The 19,504-nt window shown below is 45.2% G+C and overlaps 1 protein-coding gene across 1 annotated transcript in view; it reads right to left on the bottom strand.

The window, feature by feature from the left end:
* LOC122927162 (histidine N-acetyltransferase-like) overlaps positions 1–15,510 on the bottom strand; it is a 53,143-nt gene extending 37,633 nt beyond the window's left edge. The window contains exon 1 of the mRNA XM_044278757.1: positions 15,422–15,510. The gene's annotated coding sequence lies outside the window, so the exon portion shown is untranslated. The remainder of the gene's footprint in view (positions 1–15,421) is intronic.
* Between the last annotated feature and the right edge of the window lie 3,994 nt (positions 15,511–19,504).

The raw sequence follows: 19,504 nt of genomic DNA, 5'->3' as shown, positions 1-19,504 counted from the left end.
GGAGAGGCGGTGCTGGCCGCGGTGCTGATTAGGGGTGGTGGTGCTGTCCAAGGTGCTGAATGGTGCGGGGAGAGAGGCGGGAGATTCAAACTCCCGGCGCTCCTCTCTCCTCTCCTCTTCCTGTTTCAGCACCTGCACCGTCCACAACCGTCCTCACCAGGCTCCTGTGATCCCCTCCGTCGGCACCCATCACCCTCCTGCACCCATCACCCTCCAGGTAGGTTAGGGTCAGTGAGGGAGAGGCACCGTTAGGCAAGGATAGAAGGGAAAAGTTAGTTAGGAAAAAAAAAACACTTTATCTAAATTTATTGTTTTCTAGCTTTGAGACCCTAGCCCCCCCGCCACTCTGCTACTCCCCCCCCCCGCCTCGTGCTGCACATGGGTCTAGTGCAAAAACCCAGTTTCAGGTAATACTGGAGTGGGGACGTCCTCTACCAGACCCACTCTACAGTATGGCCATGACACATCCCCGTTTTGAGGCCATCCGGAAATGTCTGCATTATTCAGATAATGCAGCATGTCCCTCCCCCGAGGTGATCCTGCCTATGACCGTCTGTATAAGATACGGCCGGTCATCGATCACTTTGGGGCCAAATTTGCGCAGGCCTACGTTCCTGGAAGGGAGGTCGCGGTTGATGAGTCTCTCATTGCGTTCAAGGGGAGACTCCGTTTCTGCCAATACATTCCCACTAAGCGGGGGAGGTATGGCGTGAAAATTTACAAAATTTGTGAGAGTACCTCAGGGTACACTTACAAATTTCGTGTGTATGATGGGCGAGATTCCCAAATTCAACCCCCACTCTGGGTGTTAGCGGGAAAGTCGTGTGGGACCTTATGTATCCACTGCTAGATAAGGGTTACCACTTGTACATGGATAACTTTTATACTAGCATTCCCTTGTTCAGGTCGCTTTCTGCCAGATCCACGTTCGCTTGTGGGACCGTGCAGAAAAATCTATGTGGCCTCCCTACCTACCACCTCCAGGTACCTATCCCCAGGGGTGAGACCTGTGCCCTTACCAGTGGAAACCTGTTGCTGGTCAGGTATAAGGACAAAAGGGATGTCTTTATACTGTCCATAATCCACGGTAACAGCACCATCCCTGTCCCTGTGCGAGGTACCACGGCAACGGTCCTCAAGCCCGTGTACATCGTCGACTACAATCGGTATATGGGAGGAGTTGATCTCTCTGATCAAGTCCTCAAGCCATATAATGCCATGCGCAAAACTCGGGCATGGTACAAAAAAGTTACAGTCTACCTGGTACAGGTTGCCTTGTACAACGCTTTTGTACTATCCCGAAGCGCTGGCAGCACAGGGACATTCCTCCAATTCTATGAGGCAGTCCTCAAGGACCTGATCTTTTCAGACCGGGAAAGAGCATACCGGAGTACTGCGGGAATTGGAGGCGCCCAGATCGTCCTTGGCCAACATTTTCCAGGTGTGGTCCCCATACTGGAAAGAAGGGAAGAACCCCCAAAAAGTGCAGAGCGTGTCACAGGAGAGGGATACGGAAGGACACCACCACTCAATGTGACACTTGCCCCGATCATCTGGGCCTCTGCGTTGTCGATTGCTTCAGAGAGTATCACACTTCCATGGAGTACTACATTTTTATTATCACCAACAGTCCCCTAGAGAACATAAAAAAAACTATGGCTCTCAGACTTTGGAGACACGGAAACAATTTTTTCCCCCCAAAATATTAGTTTTAGTGCAGACTGCCTTAAACTGCGGCCCTCCAGATGTTGTAAAACTATAACTCCCAGCATGCCCAGACAACCTACAGCCATCAGCAGGGCATGGTGGGAATTGTAGTTTTACATCATCTGGAGGGCCGCAGTTTGAGGATGCCTGCTTAGTGTCTGAGAGCCATACATATTGGGCATCGCCACCTCCATAAAAATCTTCTCTATAAAAATAACATTTAAGCCAACCCCCCAGATGAACAGCGTTAAAAAAAAATTTGTAAAAAAAAAGCTTTTTTTTATCACCTAAGATCACAAAAAGTGTAATAGCGAGCGATCAAAATGTCATATGCACCCCCAATTAGTGCCAATAAAACCGCCATCTCATCCCGCAAAAATTGAGCCCCTACATTAGATAGTCGCCTAACAAAAAAAAAAAAAAACTGTAGCTCCCAGGCTATGGAGATACTAAAATAATTTTTTGGGGTTCCTAAAATGATAATATAGTGTAAAATCTAAATACATTTTAAAATGTAGACATATTAGGTATCGCCGCGTCCGTAAGAATCTGCCCCATAAAAATAACATTTGACCAAACCCCTCGGATGAACAGCGTTAAAAATATAAAATAAAAACTGTGCCAAACCCATTTTTTGGCAAAATTTCCATTTGAATCCTTTTTTTCCGGTAATAAAGCAAGGGTTAACAGCCAAACAAAACTAAATATTTATGGCCCTGATTCTGTAGTTTGCAGAAACACCCCATATGTGGTCGTAAATGGCTATATAGCCACACGGCAGGGCATAGAACGAAGGGAACGCCATATGGTTTCTGGAAGGCAGATTTTGATGGACTGGTTTATTTACACCATGTTCCATTAGAAGCCCCCCTGATGTATCCTAGACTAGAAACTCCAAAAAAATGTACCCCATCTAAGAAACTACACCCCTCAAGGTATTCAAAAGTTACTTTACAAACTTTGTTAACCCTTTAGGTGTTCCACAAAACTAAATAGCAAATGTAGAAACAATTTTAGAATTTAAATTTTTTGTTACCTTGCCTCAAAAAAGTGTAATATAGAGCAACCAAAAATCTTATTTACCCCAAAACATCAACCACCTTACCCCGTAGTTTCCTAGATAGGATCACTTTTATGGAGTTTCTACTCTAGGGGTACATCAGGGGGCTTGAAAGGGTACATGGTATAAATAAACCAGTCCAGCAAAATCTGCCTTCCAAAAACCATATGGCGTTCCCCTTCTTCTATGTCCTGCCGTTTAGCCAAATAGTAGTTTACAACCACATATGGGGTGTTTCTACAAACTACAGATTCAGGGCAACCCATATTGAGTTTTGTTTGGCAGTTAACCCTTACTTTATTACTGGAAAAAATGGGTTAAAATGGAAAATTTTCCAAAAAAATAGAAATTTCAAAATTGTTTCTCCATCTGCCATTAACTTTCTTAGATGGAGTCAATTTTTGGGAATTTCTATTCTAGGGGTGCAACGGGGGGCTTGAAATGGGACATGGTATAAACGAAACCAGTCCAGCAAAATCTGCCTTCCCAAACCCATATGGCGTTCCCCTCCTTCTATGTCCTCCCGTTTGGCCAAACAGTAGTTTAGGACCACATATGAGGTGTTTTTGCAAACTACAGAATCAGGGCTACTCATTTTAAGTTTTGTTTGGCAGTTAACCCTTACTTTAATACTGGAAAAAATGGGTTAAAATGGAACATTTTCCAAAAAATTGAAATTCTTAAATTTTATGTCCATTTGCCATGAAGTCTTGTGGAAGACCTAAAGGGTTAAAGTTTGTAAAATCAGTTTTGAATACCGTGAGGGGTGTAGTTTCTAAAATGGGGTCATTTTTGGGTGGTTTCTATTACGAAAACCTCACAAAGTGACTTCAGACCTGAACAGGTCCATAGAAAGTGGGATTTGGAAAATTTCTGAATTTTTTTTAAATTGGCTTCTGAACTTCTAAGCTATGTAACATCCCCAAAAAATAAAATGACATTCACAAAATGATACAAACATGAAGTAGACATATGGGGAATGTAAAGTCATCAACATTTTTGGGGGTATTACTATGTATTACGGAAGTAAAGAAACTGAAACCTAGAAATTAGCAAAAAAAAATTAAATATTGGTAAATTTGGTATTTTTTTGTGCAAAAAAATTTACTTTTTTGACACAACTTTAGCAGTGTCATGAAGTACAATATGTGATGAAAAAACAATCTCAGAATGGCCTGGGTAAGTCAAAGCGTTTTAAAGTTGTCAGCACTTAAAGTGACACTGGTCATATTTGCCAAAAATGGCCAGGTCCTTAAGGTTAAATAGGGCTGAGTCCTTAAGGGGTTAATAGTCGCTTCAACTGCTCAATTTCGAGAAGTATGGTGCTCTGGCAGACAGATTATAACTCTTAACAGTCTTTAGCAAGGTTATTTGCATAGTTGTACTCACTCAGATCCACGGGCAGGGGCTTCTTTAACATCCAATGCAGAAAATACTATTTTACCTTTTTCAAGATGGCCGCCGCTTCACTTCTTGTCCTCCTGGGAACTTGTATTCAGCACTTTTGTTCCTGATGCTGTAGGAATGCTTTCTCTGTGGAGGCGGGCTGTCTGGTCCCCTCCCCTCTGCTGGGTGATAATATCTGGCCGATTAACCCCTGCTCTGCCACTGTGCTGCAACTGATGCAAACCCACACTCTTCAGCAATAAGTACATGCAATAAAAGTCAATTTTCAGGGGATTGGTGATGACTATAGCCAGAAATATAGGCACAAAGGTAAATCCTGTTCTAGCAGAGATAGGCACACAATCCGATCCTGTGGGCACACAGTTCGATCCTGTTCTAGTGACGCCACTTTATGCAGTGACCAGGAAATGGGTACGCTGACGCCACTTTAATGCAGTGGCTGGGTCAGGTGGATAAAAGTCTGTATTTTGTTTGTGATGCCAATTGCAGCGTGCGCAGAGTACCATCACAGGGCATTTCTAACCTGGGACGCACGTCCCAGGTTAGGAATGCCAGAGTGGTGTAATGGCTTATAATGTCTCTTGTAGGTGGTGGTAATTGTGTCAACGGTGTCTCCTACCTGGGTACGGCTGGACTCCTAGCTCCTGGCTCACTCGCAACAAATTTGAGTGTAGTGATAGTAAGAGTAATAGAGGAATTTTACAGCAGAAATTATGTCCAGACCTTTAGATGAAGTTCAAACTTTTATTTACTGAGGATAACTTGTATCCAAACAGAACACAGCTTTGGTCTTTGGTCCGAGCAGGTTTTGGAAATTATTCACAGGGATAAATGCTTCTGCTTTGAACTGTACCTTCTGCTTTGTGGGGACAGAGTAGCTGAGGAGGAATGGCTTTTCCTAGGTCTCTGGACTTGACTCACAGTTATATTCTCAGGGGATGCTTTCTTCCTGGAACTGGAGGTTGTCTGCAACTTTCTGCTTCTTTTCATCCAGTTGAGCTGCAGGGCTCAGACTGGGAATTTATATAATCTATCTGATTGTTCCTTTCTATATTTATCTACCTGCACCACTGTCCTCAACGCATTCTTAAGCTGGAAGTAGTTGTAGAAATCCTTATGGGGGATCCCAAACTCCCTAACCAGTGTATTAAAGTCCTTCAATTTATCTTCCTCAAATATCTGGCCTAGATACTTCATCCCCTTTCTTTCCCAGTCTATATAGATCCTAATTGTTTGCAATTCCTTTAAATTAAAATTTTTCCAAATAGGTGTATAGTGCAAAAAACCTTTAATCTCTAATATTTTTTTAACTTCCACCCATATATACTCCAGTGAATTTAATATTCTATTTGCTGTATTATTTTTCACCAATGTGCCTGATTCCAATACCTCTAAGTGATTTCATTCCTCTCTCCAACCCAATTAATTTAATTCCTGCCTTCCCACCAAACCGTTCAAGCTAGCTTTTATCTGACTATATTGTTTTATTAAATAATGAAAAAAAACTATTCGGAACAGCTAATCCACCCTCTCTTACTGGGAGCTGAAGCACTTCTTTTTTTTATCCTAGGGATAGCGCCTTTACAAATAAAATCCCCCATTAGGCTATCAAATAACCTAAAAATCTTTTGCGGTAGTCTCAGTGGGGCATTATGTAGAACATGGAGTATTTTTGAGAGGAAAACAATTTTTATTAGATTTACCCGACCCTGAATTGACAACGGTAGTCTTTTCCAAATATGCATTTTAGTTCTAAGTTCTTTTATTACAGGGAGTACATTCAGCTTTTCATAATCTTCTATGCTTCCGGAGATTTGTATACCTAAATATTTAAAACTTTTGTGTTTTTAAGCACATGCACCCTTAAATTTCCCTGTGGTTGAACATCTAATATCATCATATTGGATTTCCACCAATTAATATTTAAAAGAGAAAAAAAAAATATTGTCTATTATATCTATTACTCTATTAAACTGATCCCCAGTATTGTGCATAAATAATAAAATATCGTCTGCGTACATTAATAATTTTTTGTCTCCTTCCACATATTGAAAGCCTTTAAACTCCTTATCCTTTCTTGTGCTGTTTCTTTTAAATTTAATTCATGCACTGTATTATTATATCTTCTTTCACTATGTTGTTTCTATGTATTGTTCTCTGCTGCCATCTGCTGGCCGGAACTCGTATGCTGCACGCCTTGTTCTTGTCTATAAAGATTTTCTCTGCTGGGCGTGGTTTTAGCAGCCTTGGTCCTTGTCACTTCCTGTAGCCATTTTCAGTGCTGCATTCCTTTGTGACTGGTGACACACACCTTGGCTTGTGAAGGCATCAGTTTTTGACCAGCAGTTAGCCTCAGGAAAGACATCCACATGACAGCATCTACTCTGTTACTGCATCACTGTATTGCATCACCGTATGTCACTGCTCTAGATCAAATAAACTTACGTTGATTGCATCCTCATGTCTACGTCTGGATCCATCTAACCTGAGCATCTGCCGGTCCGGTCTGCCCCACTGCTTGCATACGAAGGTAGGACAGTCACAAAGTCATTATCAGCTACACCTTTATTCGCCTTCATGTGGGGACAGAACAGTCAAAAACTGCCTTAAAGCCTTATACCCCAGTCAATACCCATCTCGAAGTCCAATGCCCGGCTACAGATTTCCTCAGAGCCCAGTACCACACTCAGGAACCTCCCTTGCAACAGGCCCACTCGCAGCAAATCCGGCAACAGTATATGTCCCACAGTCACCGGACCTGAACCCAATCAAGATGGACCGCAGAGTAAAGGCAAAAGAGCCAACTGCTAAGCATCTCTGGGAACTCCTTCAAGACTTTTGGAAGACCATTTCAGGTGACTACCTCTTGAAGCTCATCAAGAGAATGCCAAGAGTGTGCAAAGCAGTAATCAAAGCAAAAGGTGGCTACTTTGAAGAACCTAGAATATGACATATTTTCAGTTGTTTCACACTTTTTTGTTATTTATATAATTCCACATGTGTTAATTCATAGTTTTAATGCCTTCAGTGTGAATCTACAATTTTCATAGTCATGAAAATAAATAAAACTCTTTGAATGAGAAGGTGTGTCCAAACTTTTGGTCTGTACTGTGTATATGTGTGTATATATATATATATATATATATATATATATATATATAGTGGGGGATTCGGGTGGTTAGGATAAGCGGGCGCAGTACAGAGGTAAAATACAAGTTTGCAATTCAAACTTGACTGTTTATATACACATGATGCCCAAAACAAAACATTATTTTTGCAGTGTTGGTGTTACTTTACACCCAAAGGCAAGTAATAAAACAAAAGTCACCTTGGTGGCAGTTCTGACTCAGAAAGTTCAAATACAGGCTTTAGGCGGCCTGTTCCCCTGACACACAGGTCTTTTCTTTCCAGCCCAGCACAGGCCCCAGATCCCAGCACACAGACCTGCTGAGCTCCAGTGTCAGACGGAGGTAATCCTCTCCACCTGCCAGTGCTGGCTGGTTTTTATGCCTGGCAAACCCGTCCTGGAACGTGGGGAGTAGTCACCCACCCAGCACTTTGACTACTCCCAGTCAGAGCCATCCCAAATTAGCTATTACAGCCATGCTAAGTACCAAAGTATACTCGGAACAGGGCATCTGCATTTCCCTGCAACCGGCTGGCCCTGTGTTCTGCAGAGAACGTAAAGTTTTGTAAGGACAGGAACCACCTGGTGACTCAAGCATTTCTCTCTTTGGCCTGGCTCATCCACTTGAGAGGGAAGTGGTCGGTCACCAGATGGAATCTTCTCCCCAACAAATAATTATGGAGAGACTTGATAACCAGGCACTCTCTCTCCACTATACTATACCAGGTCTCGGCAGGGGTGAGCTTACGGCTTAGGAAGACAACGGGATGCTCCTCCCCGTTGACTTCCTGAGACAGTACAGCACCGAGGCCCACTTTGAAAGAATCGGTCTGTACTATAAACTCCCTTGTAAAGTCGGGTGTCACCAAAACTGGGGACCCGCACAGGGCCGATTTCCAAACGGAGAAAGCCTCTTCCGCCCGAACATCCCAGCAAACCATCACTGACTTGTGTCCCTTCAAGAGCCCTGTCAATGGTGCGGCCACCATAGCAAAGTGGGGGACAAACCTCATGTAACAGCCCACCATTCCCAGATATTACTTTACTTGCCTAGTGAATGAAGAGAGGAAGCGGCAGCATCTCTAGTGAATCCTTTATTGGACTGACTTTACAGAAAGTGTGCCATAAAATCAAGCAGCAACATTTCGGCAGTATCCCAGCCTTTGTCAAGCCTAAAGCCATTAGGTTTGACAAAGGCTGTTACACAGTCGAAACGTTGCTGCTTGATATTATGGCACACTTTCTGTAAAGTCAGTACAATAAAGGATTCACTGGAGATGCTGCCGCTACCTCTCCATTTGCCATATGGTTGACTGCTGAGGATCTGTGGTCGTGGCTCGGCTGTTGCATTATCGGTGTAGCCATTTATGTCCATGGGTGCTGCTCTAAAAATGCTTTTTTCTTTACTTGCCTAGTAGTGACAGGTTGAGGCCAATTTTGTATTGCCTCTATTTTATTTACTTGGGGGTTTAATGACTCTGCGCCCATTGACTTACCCCAGGTACTTGGTCTCTTCTAACCCTATTGCACATTTTTTTGGGTTAGCAGTTAGTCCCACCTTCCGAAGGGAGTCCACTACAGCCTGCACTTTGGGTAGGTGACTTTCCCAGTTGGTACTGTGGATGACAATATCGTCCAGGTCAGCTAATGCATACCGACGATGTGGTCGCAGCACAATGTCCATAAGCCGTTGAAAGTGGCGGAGGTACCATGCAGACTAAAGGGTAGCACCTTGTAGTGATACAGTCCTTCAGGTATGAGGAAGACAGTTTTCTCTTTGGCAGCCTCCATTAATGGAACCTGCCAGTACCCTTTCGTGAGGTCCAAAACAGAAAAATACTGGGCTTTTCCTAACCTTTCGATACGCTCATCCACCCGGGGCATGGGATGCGCATCGAATTTTGAAATCTCATTCAGTTTACGAAAATCGTTGCAGAACCGTAACGTCTGGTCTGGCTTGGGTATTAAGACTATAGGACTGGCCCACTCACTTTTAGACTCCTCAATGACATCTAGTTGCAGCATTAACTGCACTTTCTCCGAGATGGCTTGTCGCCAAGCCTCGGGTACCTAGTATGGTTTTAACCGGACTTTGGGCTGAGGTTCAATAACAATGTCATGCTGGATTGTGGAAGTTCGTCCAGGGAGGTCCAAGAACATATCTGTGTTCCGACTAACGAACTCCCTGGCCTCCTGAGCCTGTTTAGAGGAGAGGCTGTCAGCAACTTTTACGGTGGCAACCGCTTTCCTTGCATCAGACAAAGGGGCCGTAACCTCTTCCCCTAGAAAACCCGGACGCGGGCTTCCGAAGAGGTCTCCCTATACTTCCACAGCTTAAGTAAATTAACACGGTAAATCTGTTCTGGCTTCCGCCGCCCTGGCTGGTCTAACTTGTTGTTCACCATTCCAACTTTCTCGTAAGGCCCCTGCCACCTAGCCACTTGCTGTCCACGGTTGGTACCAGAACCAAAACCCAATGACCTAGGTTAAAGATCCGGACCCGAGCCTGCCAATTATAGACCCGACTCTGGGCTTGCTGAGCTGCCTCCATATGCTCCCTAACAAGAGGCAACACTGTCTCTATCCATTCTTGCATCTGGGTAACGTACTCAATAACCCTTTTGTACAGAGTGGGCTGTTGTTCCCATGCCTCTTTGGCTACATCCAAGAGACGGCAAGGGTGTCTGCCATATAGCAGTTCAAAGGGTGAGAACACGGTAGAGGTCTGGGGTACCTCTCGCACTGAAACATGATAGGGCAGAAGAAGGTCCCAGTCCTTCCCATCTTTAGCCACCTACATATTTTTTAATGTTTGGTTGAACCTTTCTACCATACCGTTTGCGGACGTCCGTTGCTGTATTATGTGCAGCAACTTACAGAGTTCCCTCATCACCTTGGACATAAAAGGGGTCCCCTGGTCAGTCAGAACCTCTTTAGGTAGCCCCACTTGGGAGAACAGTTTAGCCAATGTATGTTGCAGTAGCACCGCCTCCGGGTACCGAGTGGCGTAGTCTAGGACGACCAAAATGTGTTGGTGTCCTCTAGAGGACTTCGGTACTGGGCCTACAAGGTCCATAACGATATGCTCAAACGGTACCTCAATGATCGGGAGAGGTACCAAGGGACTACGGAAAATGGTCTGGGGGCTAGTTGCCTGGCAGGTCGGGCAAGATTTACAGAATTCGTCCACCTCCCTAAACAAACTGGGCCAGTAAAACCGTTGTACAATCCGGTCCTTTGTTTTCTGCATTCCCAGATGACCCCCTGAGAACATGTTGTTGGGCTAACTCTAACACGAGTTTACGATAAGCCTGAGGCACCACCAACTGTTTAATGGGTTCATCCCACATCTGGTTTACCCGATGCAACATATCCTGCTGAAAAACAAAACGGGGGAACGCCGACTAGTGATGAGCGGCAGGTGTGATATTCGAATTTGCGATATTTCGTGAATATTTTATGGAATATTCGGGGAATATTTGTAAATCCGAATATTTGTTATATTCTACGATTTAAAAAATAAAAAAAATAAAAAAATTGACAAGGTAATGATTGCGTAATATGCTCATTTGGTAATGCAAATTTTAGTAATTTTTATGGCAAATTTTTCAATTGCCGAGCAAAAACATGATTCCTCCCTGCTTCTTGCTTGTGGGCCAATGAGTCATAGCACTATATCGAATATATTTATTTTTTCGAATATTCGTAATATTCTAAAACTAGAATATATAGCTATACCGCGAATATTCGAAAAAACCCGAATGTAGATCAATTTAGCTTATATATTGCTATATTTTTTTTTTTATAGTTGTAATTTTTTTCTAATATGAACTTGTACTACTATTAGACAAAGAAGATAATAGCACTATATTAGCTAAATTGCTATATATTCATTTTTTTTTTTCCAATATTCGCTATATTGCTATATATTCTTGTTTTAGAATATTACGAATATAAAAAAAAAACTAATATGTTCGATATAGTGCTATATATTTGTTTTTTAGAATATTCATAATTTCTCCCATTTAAAGTCATAATTCCTCCCTGCTTCTTGCTTGTGGGCCAATGAGTCATTGGCCCACAAGCAAGAAGCAGGGAGAAATCATGTTTTTACTCGGCAATTGAAAAATTTGCGCTAAAAATTTGCATTCAGAAAATTTGCAATAAAAAAAACCTTGAATATTCGAAATTACAAATATATATCACTTATATATTCAAAATATTCGCGAATTTTCAAAGTAGCTATATCTGCGATAAAAATTAGCAATTCGAATATTCGTGATCAACACTAACACCGACTCTGCCCCAGCTTGTTGTGGTTCACCATCTACTATTAATAAATTTTCCCAGGCTCGGGATAGTGTGTTGTGCAGTACCAAAATTATCCCTTGAGACATTGCGGTCTGCCAGCTCACGCCCTGGCGGCAAGTACTCCACGTCTCCCACCATTACACTCAGTGGGGTTGTCTCCACCTCTTTCACCAAAGCGGCGGTCACCCCTACCGCTGGCTCTTCAGCCTCGGGTTCCCAGGGTTCTGGCTTCTCCCCAAGCAAGGCCACTCTGCTGGGGTTACTTCTGTCTCAAGAGTATTAGTCACTTTTGTAGCAGGCCAAATTATACGTTTTTGTGTGTAAGTTTGTGGCAACTGCCACTTCGTGAGTCCACCTGCCAGCCCCGTGCTTAGAGACACTAGGCCGGTGGTATAGTCTTTTAAGTCCCACGAATGCACATGACGCCGACTTTCCGGCCAGTATACTCAGCGCACCGTACCAGGGGAGCCCTTACTAGGGACACCAGACTCCCTGAGTACTGCAGGGCCTCTGCTGGAGTGTCTCCCACTTCCAACAGCAACACGTGATTTAGAGTTTCTGGGGTACCTGCTGCACACAGCTTCCTGGAATATAACGACTGACGGAAGCCATAGTTTGTGTCCATGGGTTCCACCTGATGTGGACAGTCAGCTCGTACATGGCCAGGCTCCCGACACCGCCAGCAGACTATCGGAGCCGGATCCATAGGGGGTACATCCCGGGCGGTTTTGGTTGACACAAGTCCGGTCTGGGGGGAGATTTACAGGATTTGACTGCCCCCTCCCAAAAGAACCTACCTGTAGATTCCGGGTAGCCTCATAGCGTTCCACCAGGTCGACCATCTCAAGGGCATTACCTGGAGAGACCTGGTCGATCCATTGCTGGAGAGACGGTGGCAAAAGCCCTCCAGAACATATCAGCCAATAGTCTATCCAGCATAGCCATGGGACTCAGCACCTCAGGCTGTAGCCACTTTTGCAAAAGGTGGAGTAAGTCATAATACTGGGGTCTCGCAGGCTCAGCCGGCAGAAAGTTCAAATATATGCTTTAGGCGGCCTGTTCCCTTGACACACGGGTCTCTGCTCTCCAGATTAGCACAGGCCTCAGATCCCAGCACACAGACCTCCTGAGCTCCACTGTCAGACTGAGGTAATCTTCTCCACCTGGCAGTGCTGGATGTTTTTTATGCCTTGCAAAACCTGGCCTGGAACGTGGGGAGTAGTAACTGACCCAGCACTTTGACTACTCCCAGTAAGAGCCGTCCCGGATCAGCTATTACAACCGTGCTAAGTAACAAGGTGTAAAACAACAACTGCTGCCGACACATAAAAACTGGCTCTTACTCCACCGAGGCCAGGAACCTTGGTGACATGTACCTATCATCCACGATGATTTCTTGTACCTTCTTAATTAAAAAAATATATATTATTAATAATAATAATAATAATAATAATATATATATATATATAGTGGCAATGTGAACATTGAGGTGTTGTTTCCCCAGGTCCCAGTCCAGGACTTGAGGCATGCTCATGTCCAGGGATCCTATTTAATCCTGCTACTGGATCTTGGGTGTGTCTCACTCTGGAGTGTCTTGTGAAGCAGAGTCCTGGTGAGGCTCTGTGTGAGTGGTCTCAGCCGGGTGGGCTGAGGGGCCACGAGGCTAGGCGATAGCCTGAACTTTGGGGGACGCGGTGACGCCTGTGAAACAAGGATCACGAGGCCAGAGTCGGGAGGACTACTGGGGCACAATCCCTGAAATGGTATTGAAGTGTCACAGCCTGGAGGTTGCTGGACTGAATGGCTGAGGAAAGCCGCATTTGTGTTCCATGTGTGAACAGGGCTCTCTAGGTGAGTCAGGGATAAGCCTTTGTGTTTAGTTAGAGCATAGCCGGGCAAGGGTTTGTTATTTTGTGTGGATGTCACACGTGATAAGTTGAAGCTGCGACTTCATAACCTGTTTTGCTGAAACGTCCGGAATAAAACACGAGTTTGGACATTCTACCCTTGTCTGGTGAAGTAATCTGTGATGGCGAGTCGACCCCCTAAAAGTAAACAATCCCTTACAATATCTAACTATCTACTGGATATACACGTCTAACCAACTCACCTCCAGCATCTGACCATTAGTACATGTACATACCAGTGGCAGATCCGGGGGGGGCACAATGGAGATGAGCGCTTCCATTGTGGAAGCGCTCCTCTCCAGTCATCTGTATCGCCTAGTGCCTGCAGCCTATCAGAGGCCGGCGCAGGCGGCGCGATGACGTCATCGTGCCACCTGAGCCATACAGCGTGGGACACAGGCCGGAAGAGGCCTGCATCGCATTGCTGACATGGAGGTAAGTATGTGTTTTTGTTTTGTTTTTTTTTATTATATACAAAACTTTTACTGGCGGGGGCTGTTATTACTGGGGCCTGTTATTACTGGCACATAGGGGGACTGTTATTACTGGGGGCTGTTATTACGGGGGATGTTATTACTGGGGGCTGTTATTACTGGCACAGAGGGGCTGTTATTACTGGCGGCTGTTATTACTGGCACAGGGGGGCTATTATTACTGGCATGGGAGGGCTTTTAATACTGGCACATGATTGGGGGCACTATAGGGGCATCTACTGAGGCCACAAAGAAGGGGTATTTTATATGGGCGCTCTGTACAGTACAATTTTATACTGGGACACATTATGGTGGGTACTATGGGGTCATTTACGGGGGGTACTAAGAAGGGGTATTTTATACTTGCAAATTATGGGGGACACCGAGGGCATCTACTGGAGCATTTTATACTGGTACATTATGGGGGGCACTAGGAGGAAGGATGGTGTGGAGCACTATGGGGGCATTTACTAGGGGCACTATATAGGGGTATTTTATACTGGCACATTATGGGGACATTAGCTCAACTGGGGGCATTACAAGGGGGTATTTTTTGCACTGTCACATTATAAGGAGAATTATTTCTTCTGAGGGGACATTATGGTGGGCTTTATTACTCCCCCATGGTATGACCCCCTAGTAGCAGCACCATCCTCTCCCTGCTCTGCTATCCCTCTGCCCCTTATCCAAATCCTTATTATGAAATCTTTCTCATTAGGATAAAACGCATCAGCTCCGCCGAGCCCCCGGCCAAAGTGTGGAAGTGGCGTCCGAGATTCCCAATGGCCAAGTCAAGTAATTGTAAGTTTTCATGTGAAATATGTTTGTTATACACATATAGCCTACACCAGTGATGGCGAACCTTTTAGAGACCGGGTGCCCAAACTGCAGCCCAAAACCCACTTATTTATCGCAAAGTGCCAACACGCCAATTTACCCTGAATACTACAGTCCAGTATAGTATATCTTGTGTACTTTATCATTTACATATAATAGCCTGTCTGCATTCAGTGCGCTGCCTGTGCTGTTCATAGTGCGCCCAGCACTGATGAAGGGCTGGTAAAGTCCAAAGTATATTGGTACACCATAGACTTTTTCCAGGGTGCGGGTGCCCACATAAAGAGCTCTGAGTGCCGCCTCTGGCACCCGTGCCATAGGTTCGCCATCACTGGCCTACACTGTGTAGTCTGTTCTATAAGCACCATTGCTTTGTGGCGGCGGACAGAAAATAATCAGAAAGTGCCCCTCCCGAGACCAGGCTCTGGATCCGCCACTGGTACATACAGAGACGTGTGCATATATATCATACATAAATGTACATATCCATAAACACATAACTTCAGGCTACAAATATCTAGATGTACACATATAAAATCTCCTGAGATATTATACCTATACACATACACGGAAATCAGACACATAATACAACCTGTTCCTGAAGTAAGAGCTGTTCGTCCAGGGGTGGCAAGAAGAAGACTGAGAGCCCTCGTGCTTTACATTGTCTGTGTGTTCCCGTGTCTCAACCCCCTCCATTGACTCCACCCTGTGACTACACACAGAACTTACAATTTACAGACCAAGAGAATGTTATCTGTCAGCATTTTCTACCAGCTGACAAGTAACACAATAACGAGATGGTCTCTGGGCGTACTGATAGTGAAGGGAAACGAGGATGGGAGGAGTGGTAGTTGCTATGATGGCATGCAGTGAATGCAGGGCACATCTTTTCTTCCCTCTGGACAAACCTTGGTATTGGGGTCTCTGTCCGATGTGGTGAGGTTCCCTTGATGTGAGGTTTTGGGGTGCTAGATTGTTCTCCCTCGTGAAGCAGGCCATGCAATGGTGGGGCAGTGAAGGTGATGGATGCAAGGCAATAATGAGGCCAACAGTCCCTTTCCTGAGGTAGTTCAGGCAGTCCGTAACACAGGCAATAATAGTATTCAGTTCAGTCGTCCCAGGATAAACCCACAATACATCTAAAGTCGAACATGGTGTAACCAGCAGTGAGATGGCTGGCTCAGAGGTACACATTGTACTAAAATCCCCATACTGAGGTGTAGCTTCTCCAACAAGTAGCTAGTCCATGGTAAACATATGATGGCGTCCGAGGCGGTGTACCCTTTCCACACATTATTGGACCAATTTCTGTCCAATCAGACCAATAGTTGGTGTGTATAACAAAAGATCTGTGTGTGTAAACGGCCATCTGACCAATCACTGGTCATATAATCTGTTGGTGTAATACATCCCTAAGGCTTGTTGTTTGATAAAGCCTGTATTACACTGCCTGATTTTTCGGCATATATAAGCTAACGAGCAGTATTCATGTGTATAGTGTAGGCAATCCATATGTAAAGTATAGCAATCCTCTGCGGTAGCGCAATCCACGTAGTACTCTCTATGAAACTCCCATACTAGCGGGCAGGCTGGCCGGTCACTCACTTCGTCACGCACATGCTCAGCCTGATTCATCAAAAAAATTGGGAGGAGCGTGTGCGTGACAAAGTGAGTGACCGGCCTGCCTGCTAGTACTGGAGTTTCATAGTAAGTACTACATGGATTGCGCTACCACAGAGCATTGCCTACACTTTACATATGTATACTGCTGTGTGTGGGGCCCGGTGTAATATAGTACAGTGACTGCACCGGGCCCCGCCGCAATTTTAAAACCAGTTCCCGAACTCCACCCCCTGTATTGGGGGTCAATATTTACACAGGGACACTGTTATGGGGGGGAATCTGTGGATGACACATACGATGCTATATATGTGTCATCAACAGATCCCCCCCCCATAGCAGTGTCATCCACAGATCCCCCCCCATAACAGTGCCATCCACAGATCCCCCATAACTGTGCCATCCACAGATCCCCCATAACAGTGCCATCTACAGATCCCCCATAACAGTGCCATCCACAGATCCCCCATAACAGTGCCATCCACAGATCCCCCCATAACAGTGCCATCCACAGATCCCCCATAACAGTGCCATCCACAGATCCCCCCCATAACAGTGCCATCCACAGATCCCGCATAACAGTGCCATCCACAAATCCCCCATAACAGTGCCATCCACAGATCCCCCATAACAGTGCCATCCACAGATCCCCCATAACAGTGCCATCCACAGATCCCCCATAACAGTGTCATCCATAGATCCCCCATAATAGTGCCATCCACAGATCCCCCATAACAGTGCCATCCACAGATCCCCCATAACAGTGCCATCTACAGATCCCCCATAACAGTGCCATCCACAGATCCCCCCATAACAGTGCCATCCGCAGATCCCGCATAACAGTGCCATCCACAGATCCCCCCATAACAGTGCCATCCACAGATCCCCCATAACAGTGCCATCTACAGATCCCCCCATAACAGTGCCATCCACAGATCCCCCATAACAGTGCCATCCACAGATCCCCCATAACAGTGCCATCCACAGATCCCCCATAACAGTGCATCATCCACAGATCCCCCATAACAGTGTCATCCACAGACCACCATTAGTTCAAAAAGCACACCTTTTGGTTCAAAATATTCTTTTTTCTTATTTTCCTCCTTAAAAACCTAAGTGCGTCTTATATAAAATACGGTACCATAAAATAGTTCCTAGAAAAAAAACATAACTCGTCCTGCAAAATTCAAGGTCTCATACAGCTAAGCTGAAGAAGACTAAAGGCTAAAATCGGTTATGTCACATGCTCTTCAGTCATCCAAGTCGTTGCGCTGACTACAGTAACTTCTGACATAATTCAATATCTACAATAAAAAGGTGACATTTTTTGAGGGTTTTTCTACTTTTGATGTGACCGTTCGGCCGTGGCTCGCTATCAATAAAGGAAATGTGTCTTGGAAATGGGAGATTTCTATCTGCGTGTTCCATCTCGTTCCTAGGCTGTCGTCTTTGTTTCCTATAGAACTCGCTTACGTTGTGTGTCATATACACTCCCTCCAGTCCTAAGAACACCCCAGGGGCAACCTACAACCATGGCAGATACAGGAAGCAATGGACATGACTAGAGTTGAGCGAACACCTGGATGTTCGGGTTCGAGAAGTTCGGCCGAACATCCCGGAAATGTTCGGGTTCGGGATCCGAACCCGATCCGAACTTCGTCCCGAACCCGAACCCCATTGAAGTCAATGGGGACCCGAACTTTTCGGCACTAAAAAGGCTGTAAAACAGCCCAGGAAAGAGCTAGAGGGCTGCAAAAGGCAGCAACATGTAGGTAAATCCCCTGCAAACAAATGTGGATAGGGAAATGAATTAAAATAAAAATTAAATAAATAAAAATTAACCAAAATCAATTGGAGAGAGGTTCCATAGCAGAGAATCTGGCTTCCCGTCACCCACCACTGGAACAGTCCATTCTCAGATATTTAGGCCCCGGCACCCAGGCAGAGGAGAGAGGTCCCGTAACAGAGAATCTGTCTTCATGTCAGCAGAGAATTAGTCTGCATGTCATAGCAGAGAATGAGGCTTCACGTCAGCCACCACTGCAACAGTCCATTGGCATATATTTAGGCCCAGCACACACACAGGCAGAGGAGAGAGGTCCCGTAACAGACAATCTGGCTTCATGTCAGCAGAGAATCAGTCTGCATGTCATAGCAGAGAATGCAGGCTTCACGTCAGCCACCACTGCAACAGTCCATTGGCATATATTTAGGCCCAGCACACACACAGGCAGAGGAGAGAGGTCCCGTAACAGAGAATCTGGCTTCATGTCAGCAGAGAATCAGTCTGCATGTCATAGCAGAGAATGAGGCTTCACGTCACCCACCACTGCAACAGTCCATTGGCATATATTTAGGCCTAGCACACAGGCAGAGCAGAGAGGTCCCGTAACAGACAATCTGGCTTCATGTCAGCAGAGAATCAGTCTGCATGTCATAGCAGAGAATGAGGCTTCACGTCAGCCACCACTGCAACAGTCCATTGGCATATATTTAGGCCTAGCACACAGGCAGAGCAGAGAGGTCCCGTAACAGACAATCTGGCTTCATGTCAGCAGAGAATCAGTCTGCATGTCATAGCAGAGAATCAGGCTTCACGTCAGCCACCACTGCAACAGTCCATTGTCATAAATTTAGGCCCAGCACCCAGGCAGAGGAGAGAGGTCCCGTAACAGACAATCTGGCTTCATGTCAGCAGAGAAATAGTCTGCATGTCATAGCAGAGAATCAGGCTTCATGTCAGCCACCACTGCAACAGTCCATTGGCATATATTTAGGCCCAGCACACACACAGGCAGAGGAGAGAGGTCCCGTAACAGACAATCTGGCTTCATGTCAGCAGAGAATCAGTCTGCATGTCATAGCAGAGAATCAGGCTTCACGTCAGCCACCACTGCAACAGTCCATTGGCATATATTTAGGCCCAGCACACACACAGGCAGAGGAGAGAGGTCCCGTAACAGAGAATCTGGCTTCATGTCAGCAGAGAATCAGTCTGCATGTCATAGCAGAGAATGAGGCTTCACGTCACCCACCACTGCAACAGTCCATTGGC

Source organism: Bufo gargarizans, chromosome 2, assembly GCF_014858855.1.
Source record: "Bufo gargarizans isolate SCDJY-AF-19 chromosome 2, ASM1485885v1, whole genome shotgun sequence".
Classification (NCBI taxonomy): domain Eukaryota; kingdom Metazoa; phylum Chordata; class Amphibia; order Anura; family Bufonidae; genus Bufo; species Bufo gargarizans.
The sequence above is the reverse complement of the archived record's forward strand: the minus strand, read 5'-3'. Positions and strand labels throughout refer to the sequence as shown.